The sequence below is a fragment of the Leuciscus leuciscus genome (genome assembly GCF_965113295.1).
Source record: "Leuciscus leuciscus genome assembly, chromosome: 13".
NCBI lineage: Eukaryota > Metazoa > Chordata > Actinopteri > Cypriniformes > Leuciscidae > Leuciscus > Leuciscus leuciscus.
In genome coordinates this window covers 18596016-18610821 of record NC_138737.1, presented here as the reverse complement: position 1 = coordinate 18610821, position 14806 = coordinate 18596016, and the positions used below count along the sequence as shown (strand labels likewise).

General features: G+C 37.8%; 1 protein-coding gene across 1 annotated transcript in view; it reads left to right on the top strand.

The window, feature by feature from the left end:
• Window positions 1-11722: 11722 nt before the first annotated feature.
• ipo11 (importin 11) overlaps window positions 11723-14806 on the top strand; it is a 172381-nt gene continuing 169297 nt past the window's right edge. Inside the window, exon 1 of the mRNA XM_082187980.1 lies at window positions 11723-11861. The gene's annotated coding sequence lies outside the window, so the exon portion shown is untranslated. The remainder of the gene's footprint in view (window positions 11862-14806) is intronic.

Sequence of the window (14806 nt, the reverse complement as noted above, 5' to 3'; positions counted from 1 at the left end):
TATGCAATTAATTCTCAAAATAATTAATATATCATAGATTTTAAGTGCGATCTGCAGTGACATCTCAATCAAGCTGAATTGTCGGACATAGAGCTGCTTGAAGTGTACATCAGATTAGACTCGCTCCCTCTGTCAAAACTAAGGGGTCGAGGGCCTATCCACCTAAACTTCCCTCACCCACCTGACAAAGTGGAACAAACTTCAAAATGGCAGAGATTCCCCTGAGGCGAAGTTGGCGAGTGTATGTCTAAGCGAAGTGGAATGCACCCTAAAATCCCCCTTCCCAGAATGCCGTAAACAGAAATGAAATCTAAGTGCATGGAGGGGGGAAGAGTGGGTGCGTTTATCTCAACTTTCAGACATACACTCGCAAACTTCCCAAAACACTTCCCCTCGGTGGAATCCCCATCGCCATTTTGAAGTGTGTTAAACTTCGCCAAGTGGACGAAGTATATTAACATATTAATATATTTGTGATTTATTTAAAATGATGACAATACAATAATAAACTATTACTGTGTTTACAAAAACAGTCAGCTTAAGGTAGCTACAAGTATTAAATGCGGTTAATTGTCAAAATAATGCCAATATCTCACGCTAGATTTGTGTGGGGTGGAAGTGAAGGGGTGGATTGGAATCCACTGCTGCTTCAATGTATATGTAATGAGTGATTATAATCAAGGTATTGATCAATATTTTTCCTTCTAAATATCAAATGAGTTGAATGACTTCTCCGGAGATTTTACTTTGTTATAAAAGTTACCAGTGTGATCACTGAAATGTTCTTTACATGTATTCTTTAATGTCAGTATTTGATTTCTGAATGCAGTAAAAGTGCTTGCTTATTTATCCTGGCTTCCAGAAATGAAATAGGGACTTGTTTTGTGTTTGAGAAAGGTCTTCAACGTGTTAAAACAAATAGGGGTCATTGAAGTTTACAGTTTAAGGGACCATTTCTCAGTTAAAGCCTTACTTTCCATTTAGACTAAAGTTTCCTATATCCTTGAGAGAAAGAACTTGTTATCTTGATGTTTTGAGACGAGACTCCTGTTTATAGTTAGAGCCTGGCCAAATCCAACCTTGGAACCGTGTCGGTGTGTGTGTTAGTCTTCTTGGTTACAGGTTGACTGAGTTGTTGTTCGGGACATGTTGGCACCCAGCAACCCAAATCTGCGACCTGGAAGGTCACGACGTGCCTAACTTCAGGGTCCGAGTGTCAGCTGCATAATCTATGGAGATATGCTTCAGTCTATCTGTATATGTGTGGAAAACTATGTTTATCTATTTCTTAGCCAATGAGAATCATTCAACCTGTAAGCAATGACGTAGCTTAGACCTTGGAAACGGTATAACTGCTGTGATCTTTGTAACTGTAAGCGGGGTGGCCTACGAACTCCTGTGTGAGTCTTGTAGCTGACTTCTGCTGATGAAACTGCAAACTATCTCCAGTCAAACTTTTCTTCAATTTATTATAATTCTGACTCCGGGTCTTCTTTCAAACATCTGGTCCTTGGATCCTAAACTGTATAACAGAAGTAAATTAAGCCCAATCTGCTGTGACATCACAATCGTGCATTGTGATCTATGGATCTGCCTGAAGTGTACATGTTGAGTAGACTCGCTCCCTCTGTCAGAATCGAAGGGGTCGAGGGTCTGTCCAAATAAACTTCCCTCACCAAATGGACAAAGTTAAATGCACTTCAAAATGACGGTGGGGATTCCCCCGAGGGGAAGTACTTAGGGAAGTTTGCGACTGTATTGCTGTGTCCCAATTCTGAGGCAGCATCCTTCGAAGGCCACGAAGATCGGAAGGAGCATTGTTAAATAGTACGGTCTAGCCTACGGAGGATTGTTCTGTGACAGTTTCCTTTGACGAGCGGCAGTAACATTTGTAATGGACTTTTTGGAAAGTTATATTAAACTGTCTGAAAACAAAACAGGGTTCACAAACTCAAAAGTAAAAAAAAAAAAAGTTTAAATGTTCACCATGTTCCATTTCTGTAATATATAATAAAGAGTATAAACTATACATAATCGCATCTTAAGCCACGTTTTCAACCAAAATTACCCAGAACAATTTGTCCCAGGAACTTTTTTTCCCCCAGACATGTTGCTGTCTGTGTTTCCATCGCGATCTAAAGTACCGTGAAGACTATACAATTTAGTCTGGTAACGTAGGCCTGCGCATGACTTTCCAGTTCCATTTTGTCCTCCGCATATAAGCTTAATAAAGCCTGAACCTCGTCGTTGGTCCATCGGTCGTATTTTTTTAACTCCATTGTTGATTCAAATAGCAAACAACTCTTACTGCACGCATCGCAACAGACTTGAAATAAAATGCTGTGTGGAGTCAACCAATCAAAATGCTGCATGAACTCAACCAATCAGCATGTTCAGCACCCAAGTCCCACCCCCGAAAGTTTCTGAACTTTGAAAAAGTACTACCTCGCGAGCAGGGACTTTCTGAGGGGGGGATTTTTACCCAAAACTTGATTTAGACACTGGTCCCTTGTAACGTCTTATCTGGTTTTGGTTTTGTTTCATGCTCTTGTTTCATGTTTCCTGTTGTCATGTGATTCCCTGTTATAGTCATGTTATCCTGCCATGTTCCCTTGTCTGATATTGTCATTGGTTCATTGTTTCATTGTTCACAGGTGTCCCTTGTCTAGTCATTAGTCCTTGTGTATTTAAGCCCTCATGTTTGCCATGTGTCCTTGTCAAGTATTGTTTGTGTAACCACTGTTGGTAAGTGTGCATGTGCATGTGCATGTGCATGTGCATGTGCATGTGCATGTGCATGTGCATGTGCATGTGCATGTGCATGTGCATGTGCATGTGCATGTGCATGTGCATGTGCATGTGCATGTGCATGTGCATGTGCATGTGCATGTGCATGTGCATGTTCTAAAACTGCACTTGGATTCTCTACAAAATTGCCTTCAGTGGACATCCTTACATCCCTATGGTCGAAACACACTGAGTACCACCCCAAAGTGCTATGGAAAGTTCCTGCGGTGGAAACGGGGCTTTAGTAATATATGTCAACATTTGAACCGCTTTAAAGGTTTTTTGTTTGTTCAGTTTTTTACATTTGTTTCGTAATATTAGATATTTGGGTAAGCTAAAACCCAATATGTTTAAAAGTGTAAATGGCAATTTCTCTCAAAGAAATCTTGTCACTGGCGCGCAATGAATTCTAGGGTAGGATCCATCTGTTGTATCCTCAATTTCACAGAAAACGAAGGACGCATTTGGAGGCTGCATTTGAAGGTGCCTTCGAATTGGGACAGCCTTTATCATACCGCGGTGACGCAATCAGCAAATGCGCCCTTCAACGGTTGCAGCCTCTCAATTGGGACACAGCATATGTCTAAAAGTGGATTTAAACGCAGCCCAAGGAGGAGATGCTTGAGGGAGGAGCCAGAAAGGAGGCGACGGATCTACCTATATAAGTTAATCAAGTAAAAATATTTCAAGAAATATAAACACTAAATACATAACTGGAGTACGTTACAAGTTCAAAATCATTATGTACTCACTTGGGAAAACCCCATAAATGGGAAAACCCTTCTGCAGAGTAGTTGACAATTCAGTCCAACTCCTTATCAAAGATATTCCCAATCAGTTACAGCAGATTGATTAATGCAGATTGTCTGTCGTTCTTACTACTTTGAGCAATAGTAAAGGATTGAGCAAGATTTATTTTGCAAACTTTAATGTTACATCAGTGATTCACGTTAGTGCTGGGCTAACGTATGCGCTGTTATTGATACAGTTCCCGCATGTGCACTGCAATAAATTAGAAATATACACATCGGTTTGTTGATGAACATACACTTGTTAATGCTGATGGTAAGGAATTACAGGTGCAACATCTCATAATGTACGTCAAACTAAGTAGTGTATCACTGTGAAACGTCCTGCTCAAGTCATTCTTGCCATGGAGATTCAGGTTGAATAACTAGTTCTTCCAATGTTTCATCATCGGACATAATTATGCTAAAACTGACGCCCTCATTACTGTCTTTACAGTGTACAATCGCTGTGCTTTAGGAAATCTCTGGAGCTTAAGTTCAGTTATGGTAATGGAAGTTTTGTTTCCGACAAGCACTGTAAGCTGTTAGACCAATTGTAACAGACTGGGTCAACTGGCCAATCAGAGCAGAGCAGGCTCATGGAAAGGCGGGATTTAGAGAGATTGAATCATCTGACCAGTAGTTTGAGAATCATTGAAAAATGTGGTGATGTGCATGATAAAATTAAAGTGTTTTTTGACCTTTAATGCATGTAACCTGTTGTAGGAGATCTCCAAAGTAAAATTAGGAAACTTTAAAATAGCATAATAGGGGCACTTTAAAATTGAGTCCTGAACATTATTTTCTAAGAGTGTAGTGCTATTGTCGCCATTTTATAAAAGGTGTTCACAATGCAAAACCTCTTACCCATGTTACAATCTTTGTAATGAACAGCCTCTTGTGGTATCACTTTAGTGTACCACAACCGTGACAAGAGTCAGTAAAGGCCATTATTATGTTAGCAATGCATTGTTTAAAATCCTGTGTGTCTTCATGCCTTACGAAAGCCACAACTGTCTAGATTTTATGTGCGAAACATCTTGCAGTTCACTCCTACAGTGTTACAGAGATCTATGTGTGAGTCTGAACAATACCAGATTCAAAACCATCTCTTTGTTCATTCAAACGAATGGAGTCTCCCAGGCTTCATAAAACTAAATTATACTTTGTCCCATTCGTGCTGTGAGACTTTCTCATGGGAAACAAGTGGAGGACATAAAGAATGTTAAAAGAAATCCTTTTGAATAGAAGATGTTTTGGAATGATTTATATAAACAGGCCTTCAATAACTATCATAAGAAACAAAATCTTTCACAATTTGACCTCTTAAATGTGGTTGAAATATGGTAAAATTGCAAAGATCCTGTGGCTGTGTACTTAAAATAGACTTAAAATTAACTTTTAAAGGAGATATTGCTTCAGAAACCAAGATAAAATATACTGTACAGTACATGCATGGATCAAATGTCTAAAGTTGCATCAGAGTTAATAGGAAAGTTTCAGTTCCATACAGGGGGTGGCAAAGGAAGAACTGATAACTGATCAAGAAAACCCTGCTCAATTACTTCCAGTAAAGCATTTAACCTTGAATACAACAGAGGAATGTCTGTGTACTCAGTGTACTAAATGCACATGGAGTGTACAAGCACGTTCAGAATCATCCCTAACAGTTACAGAACATTTCAGGAATTTCTCAGGTATCCGTGGAATGCCTGAAAGAAGCGTGTAAAAAGAAGTCCTAGTGATGACAAGCACTGGATCCAGAAGTTGTAGTTTAATCACAATTGCTAGCGCACCTTTCTCGAATGGATCCATGGATCATTTTGTCATTGTATTTCTACTGATGATGATGATGATGATGATGATAATAATTGATACATTATATATATATATATATATATATATATATATATATATATATATATATATAGAGAGAGAGAGAGAGAGAGAGAGAGAGAGAGAGAGAGATTAGAGAGAAAATTGTTAGGTTATGGAACAATATGTATCTTGCTCAAGAAGTTTTGGTTTTCAGACTTTGTGGCACATGCCCACGGTTGATGATTATATGTAGGAGTATCTGGTATGGGTAGATGATGCGATTAACACCTTTGGTTAATCCACCTACAAAAGACCTTTTAAAAAGTTGGAAATAAAAGAAAGGCCCTCCCTTTCTGAAAGATTTTGTCTTTTTGCAACATTTTGCAGATGCCACCAAAGATACTGTCTCTAATGCAATAAAACCATGTTCATATGTATAATGTTTACATGTGAATATGTTGTCTGGATATGTTTGTTTTACACTTTTAGAGGGTGTCGTTTTCTTTATTTAGTATTATTTTGAAGAACTTTACAAAATGTGTGATTACTCTTGAATGTTTGATGAGTGTAAATGATTATAGTGGAATGAGGTGATTTCGAGAAATGTTTCTGGGGTTTTAATGCATGATGGAAGAGTGTGTCAAGCTGAGAGTTGGAAACCGCAACTGTGGGAAGAATTTGGGAAAAGTGTACTCAGTAATCAGGAATGCATGTTTGAATTGTGAAGAAAAAAATAAAATTCCCTCTTAGCTGTAAATGTGAATCAGCATGATTCAGCCCCCCACTTTTGGACAAGGTTTGCCCACCACTTTTGGACAAATCGTATTGTCATTGATAGGCGGTAAACTCTGGAATAGCTTGCCCCTTCCAATAAAAGAGTGTCCTACATTCAACACCTTTAAAACTCACTTAAAACAGTGGCTCCAGAGACCCAGAGATGTACTCACTTTTAACTGTCACACATTTATCACCCACACACTTTCACTGTTAAATGAAATGCAGTATAGAGGTGGACAAACAATGTCTTTGTCATCATGTATTTTTGTTTTGTTTTGTTTGTTTGTTTTGTCAATGTATACAATATTGTTTTGTTATAGTGAATGAATGCTGTATGATTGTTGGCTGCTTTTATGTTAGCCTTATGTTACCGGCCTAGGGACTGCAGATGAAAAGTAGTTATTTTGACTAATTCTGGCATATTTACATGGTGTATTTTTATACAACAATGTTCATGAATATGTATGGTCCCTATCATAAAAATCAATAAATACAAACATTGCCTTTCACATTCACTCAGAGTCCCATTGAGTAGACATTCACTCAGACATTCACTCAGAGTCCCTTCTGAATTAAATGATTACAGCTGTGGGAGCCCATTATGGATAATAATTGCCACATGAGATGGTACAGAGTAAATCACTACGAATCACACTCAAAGCAAACACTACTCCTAGATGTTTGGGAGTCAAATCGTTGTCTTATGACTCCTCTTTTCTTTACTGTAAATCACAAGGGCCTAAATCCCACTGAAGGTAGACTTTTCCCACAGACATCAAAGTGAGATTGCCCCTTCTCACCCTAGCATGGCGGGACAGTGAAATAGGGGTTGCAGCAAGCTTTCTCATCTGAAAACTGGCATGGAAACCGCAGACCTCTCCAGAAAGCTAAGTTACAAGGGAACCGTTTTTTCACTTGTTGGAATGCATGAATACATACAAGTGTTTTATTGTTTTAGGAGATTTCATTGTGTAAGAGTGTACAATGTGGCCTATTCTGAAGTTCTGCAGAAGTGTTTCACAAAGTAGACAGACACAGACAATAGACAGCTAGATAGATAGATAGATAGATAGATAGATAGATAGATAGATAGATAGATAGATAGATAGATAGATAGATAGATAGATAGATAGAATTATCTTGGTCTGGTTTATTACACCCTCTGGACATTTCAAGTAGGCAATTAAAACATTACTTATAAAAGCCTGCAGGGCACTGCAAGCCATTCGAATGAAATGATTCAAAATAAACATTCTAATCAGAATTTGGACAGATTAGATAAATAGATAACAGAACCGATTTTTGATAGTGTCATACTGCCTATTGCCTTATGTGTAGACTCACCCCCCTAAACCTCACTCCCATCCGGGTCACTGCACAAATGTAACCCCTCATGTCCTACTCGTCCCACTCTGTGCGAACCTCGAATCCACGTTGCAGGCATGGGAGGTGGGCGAGCTAACAAGGACGCTAAAGACAGCAGCCTCTAGTGTCACTATAGTGCACCTCTTGAGGCCAGGGGAGTGAGGTTCGGCGAGTAACTACAGCCAAGGTTTGGCATAAACGTCCTTTAGAAGGTCTACATGTAGAGTTCTGTAGAAGCATCCTTCATGTCCACAGAAACACCCCAGACAGCGACATAGTGTCGGCCCAGATCCGGCTCACATCTGGTACGCGTTGAATCCACATGTACCAGATGTGGCCCGGACCTGGGCCGACACTATGTTGCTGTCTGGGACACCTAATGACGCATGTTGGGCGCCTTCCCCTCAATTTAATTATTTAAAAAAGAGAGTTAAAGTTCTGGATTCACTTTAACTCTCTTCATTTTGAACACTAAAAACACAATAACTGAGAGCTCAGAAAAGTCATGTATAATGGTGTCAGAACTGACTAACTCAGAACTGTTCAATATCACTGCCCCTGAAAAACCAGCAAGAATGAAAGAGAATCTGAATAAAGAGAGAGAGACATACATGCAGCATTGGAAAGAACAAACCAAAGAGCCAAGTCATCTCCAATTTTATCTGAGACTAAACAGAGAATCTCGTCTCAGTCAGGAATATAACACACAGACATTTCTAAGTACAGACTGAGTGACCACCAGCTGGCCAGATGACATAAGAAGACATGGTTACCCAGAAGAGTGAATCTGCAATGAATGTAGATCAGGAGCAGTTGAGACTGTGGCATATACTCTCTCCTCCTCCATCCTTAAGAGACTCACTGTACAGTAAAATACAGCAGACCATTCCTGAGTTCTAGTCACTCCATGAAAATGATGAATTTAAAATGGTGAAGGCACTGAGTGAACACATCTGCATTATAGTATTAATATGCTTTTTGTTTGTTTGTTTGTTTTTGTTTTGCTTTGTGCAATGCTTTGGCAATATGTAGCCTACCTACGTAGGCGTCATGCCAATGAAGCAATATGAATTGAATTGAAGATAAAAATGAAAGAATGAAAGAGAAAATGAGAGGTGGCATAACAAACGTCTTCACGTACGTTAACCGTTTCTGTGGGTGTGAAGTGAACTATTAAAATAGTATTTATAAAAATAATGTGAGCTGGAAAAAAATTTAAATACGCCCTGTTGATTGGTCCACAGCAGCTGCATGATTCTGCCTTGATTCTGATTGGCTGAGAGTGAGATGGTCTCACCTTAAACTGGGTTACTTGAGTTCAGTGACATTCAACAAACGTGATGTGCGTGGCTTTGCGTTTTACGAGCCGCTCTGTTTATGGAAGGATTTTCTTCGGAGAAACACGCGTCTCTTCAGTTCACAGGCTGGCGCACATATAATAGAGTTTGATTATTGCCGAGCTGAATTTGATCTCATCAGTTCTCAGTCTGTTGGACAGCGTTTGCCTTCTCATAGTAAATTCTGCTGAACTTGGACATTCTCGCGCAGTTGCCATGGGCCGTCCTCAGACCGGACACCGACTGGCGAGGTCACCGTTAAAAACCCCCTGACCTCCTCATAAAACAGCAGGCTGGCATCAGGTGTCATGCTAATTAACGTTCTGTTTCAGCAGAAATTTGGCACTCTGTTTATGGCAATAATATATATAGAGTAGTAGTATTGTATTACATGGTGTTTTTAAGCCCTACACAACATTTGATTTTTCTCTCCAAGATATCTATAGCCTACTTCTTTCTTTCATCTATATCTGGAGTTTTCCCTGCATCTTTGATAAATGAATCGACTTTATGTAAGAGTGTAAATAATAATAGTCATGTAACATCAAGCTTAAGCTGAACAAAGCCTATTGTATTTACAGCAATTCACCCAGATTTAGGCAGGAGATGTTCTGACTGTGATTTTGGTATGTACCCACACATCCTCATACAGAAAATAGAGAAAAAGTACTGGACTTTCCCCATTTCTGTTAAAAACAAGCTGTGGGTTACCACATAGGCCTAGTCATTTTTTTCATTTCACCACGTCTCTCTGTAGTGACAATACTATTCCAAAACAATATCAACATGTAGGCTAGGCTAGCCTACTATTGATAATATTATTCATAATAAATCTAACATTATTATTTTTAAATATAATTTTTTATAATTACACAGCTCTTGCATGGAACTCTAAATGGGGCAGGCTGATAGGTCTTTAACTTATTTGGTAGCAATCATGTCATTATCTAGCACAACTGATTGGTTGCTGTTGCTTCAGTGGCCAATGAGCTTGCTGCACAAACATTCAAATACTTGGCATTGTTTGCTGTTATCAGTCTGCAGCACGCTTTCAGAACCCTCCTTCTTCCCCAGCTCCACCTATATAGATCTGCTATGGGGGTTAATTCATGTATGTTACATGTGCAGCAGCAGAAGCATGTCTTACATGCTCGCAGCAGCATGTCTGTGAATGTATTGACAGTAGAAAGTTTCGGTACTTGCTCTGCAGCAGCAACAGCAACAGCAGCATATCAGATCTATTCCAACCCGATCTCACAGCAACACTCGTACGAATTCAGACGATTTTTGCTAAATCGTACATATTTTATGAGTTGCCCAATTCGTACAAATGACTACCCCTGACCCCGCCCCTAAACCTACCTATCACTTGGGTTTAGACAAATCGTACGAATTCGTTCGACCTCATCTGTATTAGCCACTATAATTAGCCACTATAATTGGTCTTGAGATAGCGTTGTCTATTCCACCAAGACCAAATACATTAACATTGCCATAACCACCATGCCAATCTCTATTACCTATACCAATCTCCTGAGAGTTGTCATGACAGAATAACTATTATTATATAATAGTCATTGGTTCAAATAATGTTGTATTTAATATTGATTTGATTTCATGGGCAATGGATTTAATTGATATATTATTTAAAGTAATTGATGAAATTCAAGTTTCATTTTTCACAAATTTACAAACTGCATTGTGATTTGGTTAGAAGTAAAACTATATGCCCCCATAAAGGTCCATTCTAGGGTGTAAATATTGCCCCATTCATACCAAATTTCTGACTCTTGTTTCATTATTTGCATGACCCACTTACATTTTCACTATATTTAATCTGATGTTCCTTCCAAGGTAGGGCCTATAATACCAGTAATTGGGAAATTTGGTGACACATAATGATTATTCAGTTGGCCTGTCTTTGCACAGCTTCAGACCACCCACAGTCTGTTAGCCAATAGTTTGGCTATGCAAGACAACTCAAACCCTAACCGCACAGCTAGTGTCTGTGGGTGATTTTGGGTCAGTGCCTTTGGTTGCTGTGCATGAGTAACCCCTTTACCGCATTCTGCAAGTAATTGCAGAGTGAACTTTTACGGTGTTTGTGCGTCATCTGCTGGACAATAAATGCAACTCATTTAATATTCTCAATTTAATATTGTAACAAGCTTCGGTGTCATTAATAATAAATCTTTGTTTACACAATGTGTTTCAACATTTTCTAAATTATGTGAACTAAAATACACAACATGTATTTACCATAAAGCATTATTGTTTTTATTATTAGGTATTAAAAACGACAAGAAAACATAAAAGAGGTATTTGTTCATAGTCAGAATATAGCCTATAGCTAATAACACGGGTAACATTGCAAGGGGAAATCGTTTTACCTAAATGCAATACCATAGGCTCATTTAAAAAATATGAGTTGTTTTTTTTTCCCAAAGTGCCCATTTGTGTATGGTATTTATCCAAAATAATATACAGGCTATTTTCATACAACATGTTCCAGTGTTCTCGCTATCTTTTACCACAGAATTCACATGTGTTTAAGGCTATATTTAACTTCATAATCACTTTTTTTAATGAAGAAAATCAAAAATAATAGGAAAGATAGTCCCTCTATTTAATATCTACAAAGGACAAGTTCAAAACAACCTTTTCCTCAGATAACCAAACTTTATAATCACTTAATTTTGTTATTAGCCTATTTATTTAAGCTAATTTATATTTTATCAAGAAAACCTCAAATATTCAAGACAGCATTCAAATTACAATCAACTTACTCAACATTATAACAGGGGCTTAGTCTCAAAATTAAATAATCACTTAAATGTTGTCACTTCAAATGTTTGGACGTGCGATGACGTCATTTTAGTGCGACAGCAGCCACTGTGGATGGCGCCATCCTCATCACAACGTGATAGCGGTGTTTAGAGGCGACTGCAAACTGTTTTCATCTCACCCGGCATTGACATATTTGCGGAAGGTACGTCAACAAGATCTTCGGCTTGAGGGGATGTTTTAGGTCTCATAACTCCTCCAGCTAAAGTAATTCGTGATGTTAAATACTCCACTTTAGTCCGTAGGCCGACATGCGTTACAGTCAGGTTACAGTAGAGTATATTAGCTAACATACCGAGCTACATACTAGATGTTTCTCTGCTTTTGTTCGTGTGTGGATATTTCATATCACTGGGATGAAATCATATTCTAAAAGACTGATCATAATTCGCTTCATTTGGGCTTTATTTTAGCAAATGACAGTTGACAGATTTGCCAGTATGATTATAAGAATGATTGACATGTTTCCATATAGCCTAATCTTATGCTGTTAATTTGTTATAGTAACGATGCATACACTCGAGCCATTCTTTATTTCACAGATCATGTAATGTTTACAGTTTAAGGGTTTATAAACAGGCCGAGAAGAAGCTCTAAGACGATCATAATCATGCTGGTACTACAGAATGAATCCATAATGCAGATATATCCACATGCACGTGGACAATGCATCATTCCTGATCGGTTGTGTTATTGACCTGATCTCGAGGGTTCAAGGTTGATGATAGCTATATTATAATGCAATATGTTTTGGTTTTGGGTGAGCAAAGACGTGTCTATTTCATGTTTACATATTATATTCAGTCCACGTGTAATCTGGTATCAGGGATTTGACTCTAAATCTATTCAGATTTTGTGGGTGTGTTTTAAGAGCACACATAGAGAATGTATTGACTGTTGATGCTGTCAGACCTTTTCACTGAGAGCAATTATAGATCGATATATCAGCCACAGTTTGAATTAATTGATTTGAATTATTTGATTATTCGCATAGGATGGTAACCATTTGGTCATTGAACAGAAACTGAACATTAGTTGTTCCTTTTCTGTCAGTTCCAAAATCTACAAATAGCCTTTTGAGTGGTATTAAACATTTAGTTCGAATTTTTTTTGTAATGTATGATAGAATATTGTGTATATAATGTGTTAAATAAGTGCATTTAATGTCAGCAATTGTTGTGAATATTATTTATACTACCTTTCAAACATTTGGGCTCAGTAAGATTTTGTTACATAGCCTATTTTTTTTTTTTTAAGAGCAAGGCTGCATTTATAGTAAAAATAGAGTAAAAACAGTAATGTGAAATATTTGTATGATTTTAAAAGAACAGTTTTATATTTTAAAATGTTATTTATTCCTTTGATGGCAAAGCTGAATTTTCAGCATCATCACTCCAGTCTTCAGTGTCCCATGATCCTTCAGAAATCATAATATGCTGATTTCTCAAGAAATCTTTCTTCTTCTTCATCATAATCTTGATCTTATTATTAATGTTGAAACAGTTGTCCTGCTTAATATTTTTGTGGAAACCATGATGCATGTTTTTCAGGATTTTTTGATTAATAGAAAGTCAAAAGACCAGCATTTATTTGAAATAGAAATGTTTTATTATACATTTTATTATTACTGTCACTTTTGATCAATTTCATGCATTCTTTCTGATTGAAAGTATTTTTGTCAAAGCTGTAGCCTATGTATTATGCATATAGTTTTCTTGTATAATTAAATTTGTTTCATATGGTCCTTACAAAGCATTTTATTTATTCAGAACACCGTCAATGGAGAGACATTTTGTCCCCCAGAATGGTATTTGTATGGCGTCCGCCAGCAAGGGCTGATTTGTCTCTTGTGTTGTGGTGTGGCTTCGTAATGTTTGACATGTATCTACTTCTGATCACAGCTTAACTCATGTCTTAAAGGCTAGTGAAATATGTCACTATACCTCAAATCCATGTGACATTCTGCTCGGTTGCCTGAACCCTTTGACCTTGTTGTTCTCAGTTGCTCTTCCCAGATCTGAACCTGCATGGGATAGTTTGCATTGTTTATTACCTGTTCTAACAATGGGTATATAATACAGGGAAGCAGACAGATTAATAAATTGGCTGTTTGCACAGACTTTTTTTTCCTTTCTTTTATTTGAAATCAGATGTGATTGCTAGAAAGGTGTAGTTGAGTCCTTACACACAAGATTGCCTGGAACGAACACATCGCAGCTGGCAACCTTCCGCTTGAAACACCTTTAAACACGCTTGCAGTGCAGTTGCACTTATCGCTCTAATAACTATGAGATTGTACTTCAAGCATTGATGCTTACAACTATGTGACTTACAAAATGCTTTTGAGCTCATAATTTAAAATGCACAGCATCTGTGTTGTGTTTACCAGTAATTAAAAATAAAAATGGGACTCATTTCTACCACAGCATGGATGTCATTTAAGTGGCTACTTTCTGTTTGTCCATGAGATGGGAAAGTTCTAAAGCCATCTGCTGTACTTTGGCATTATTTAGGACAGGACTTGAAAAACATTGATGGTGTTTTTGCTTTGCAACAATAGGGGGCAGAGTTGCACAGCAAAGTTTTTCCAACTTGATGTTATTTAATTTTCTTTGGCTAGAATAAAATAAAACAAGCCTGGGTTCATTATGCAGATTTCACTATAGCAGTAAGAATGGCTCAAGGTCAAGACTTTAGGAACAGTTGACATTGTTGTAACTTACCTGAGCAGGTAGACGGCCCAATGTTCAGAAAACTCCTACAGGTCCTGAAAATTCTTCCGGTTTTCAGCATCTTTAGCATATTTGAAATCCTTTTTTTTTGCTTAAATATATATATTTTTTCATTTACTACTGCCCTTTGGAAGCAACAGAAGATACATAGGCTAGCCTACATGTTTCCCGGAAGACAGATTAAGTACAATTTACATTGATCTTCAAATTCAAAAAGTTTTCACCCCCCGTCACTTAATGGATCGTGTTCCTTCTTGAGCATCAGTTAATGTTTGAACTTTTTTAATAGTTGTGTTTGAGTCCATGAAGGATTTTTCTGAAGAACATTGGGCAGTTTAACTGTTCAGGACAAACAAGA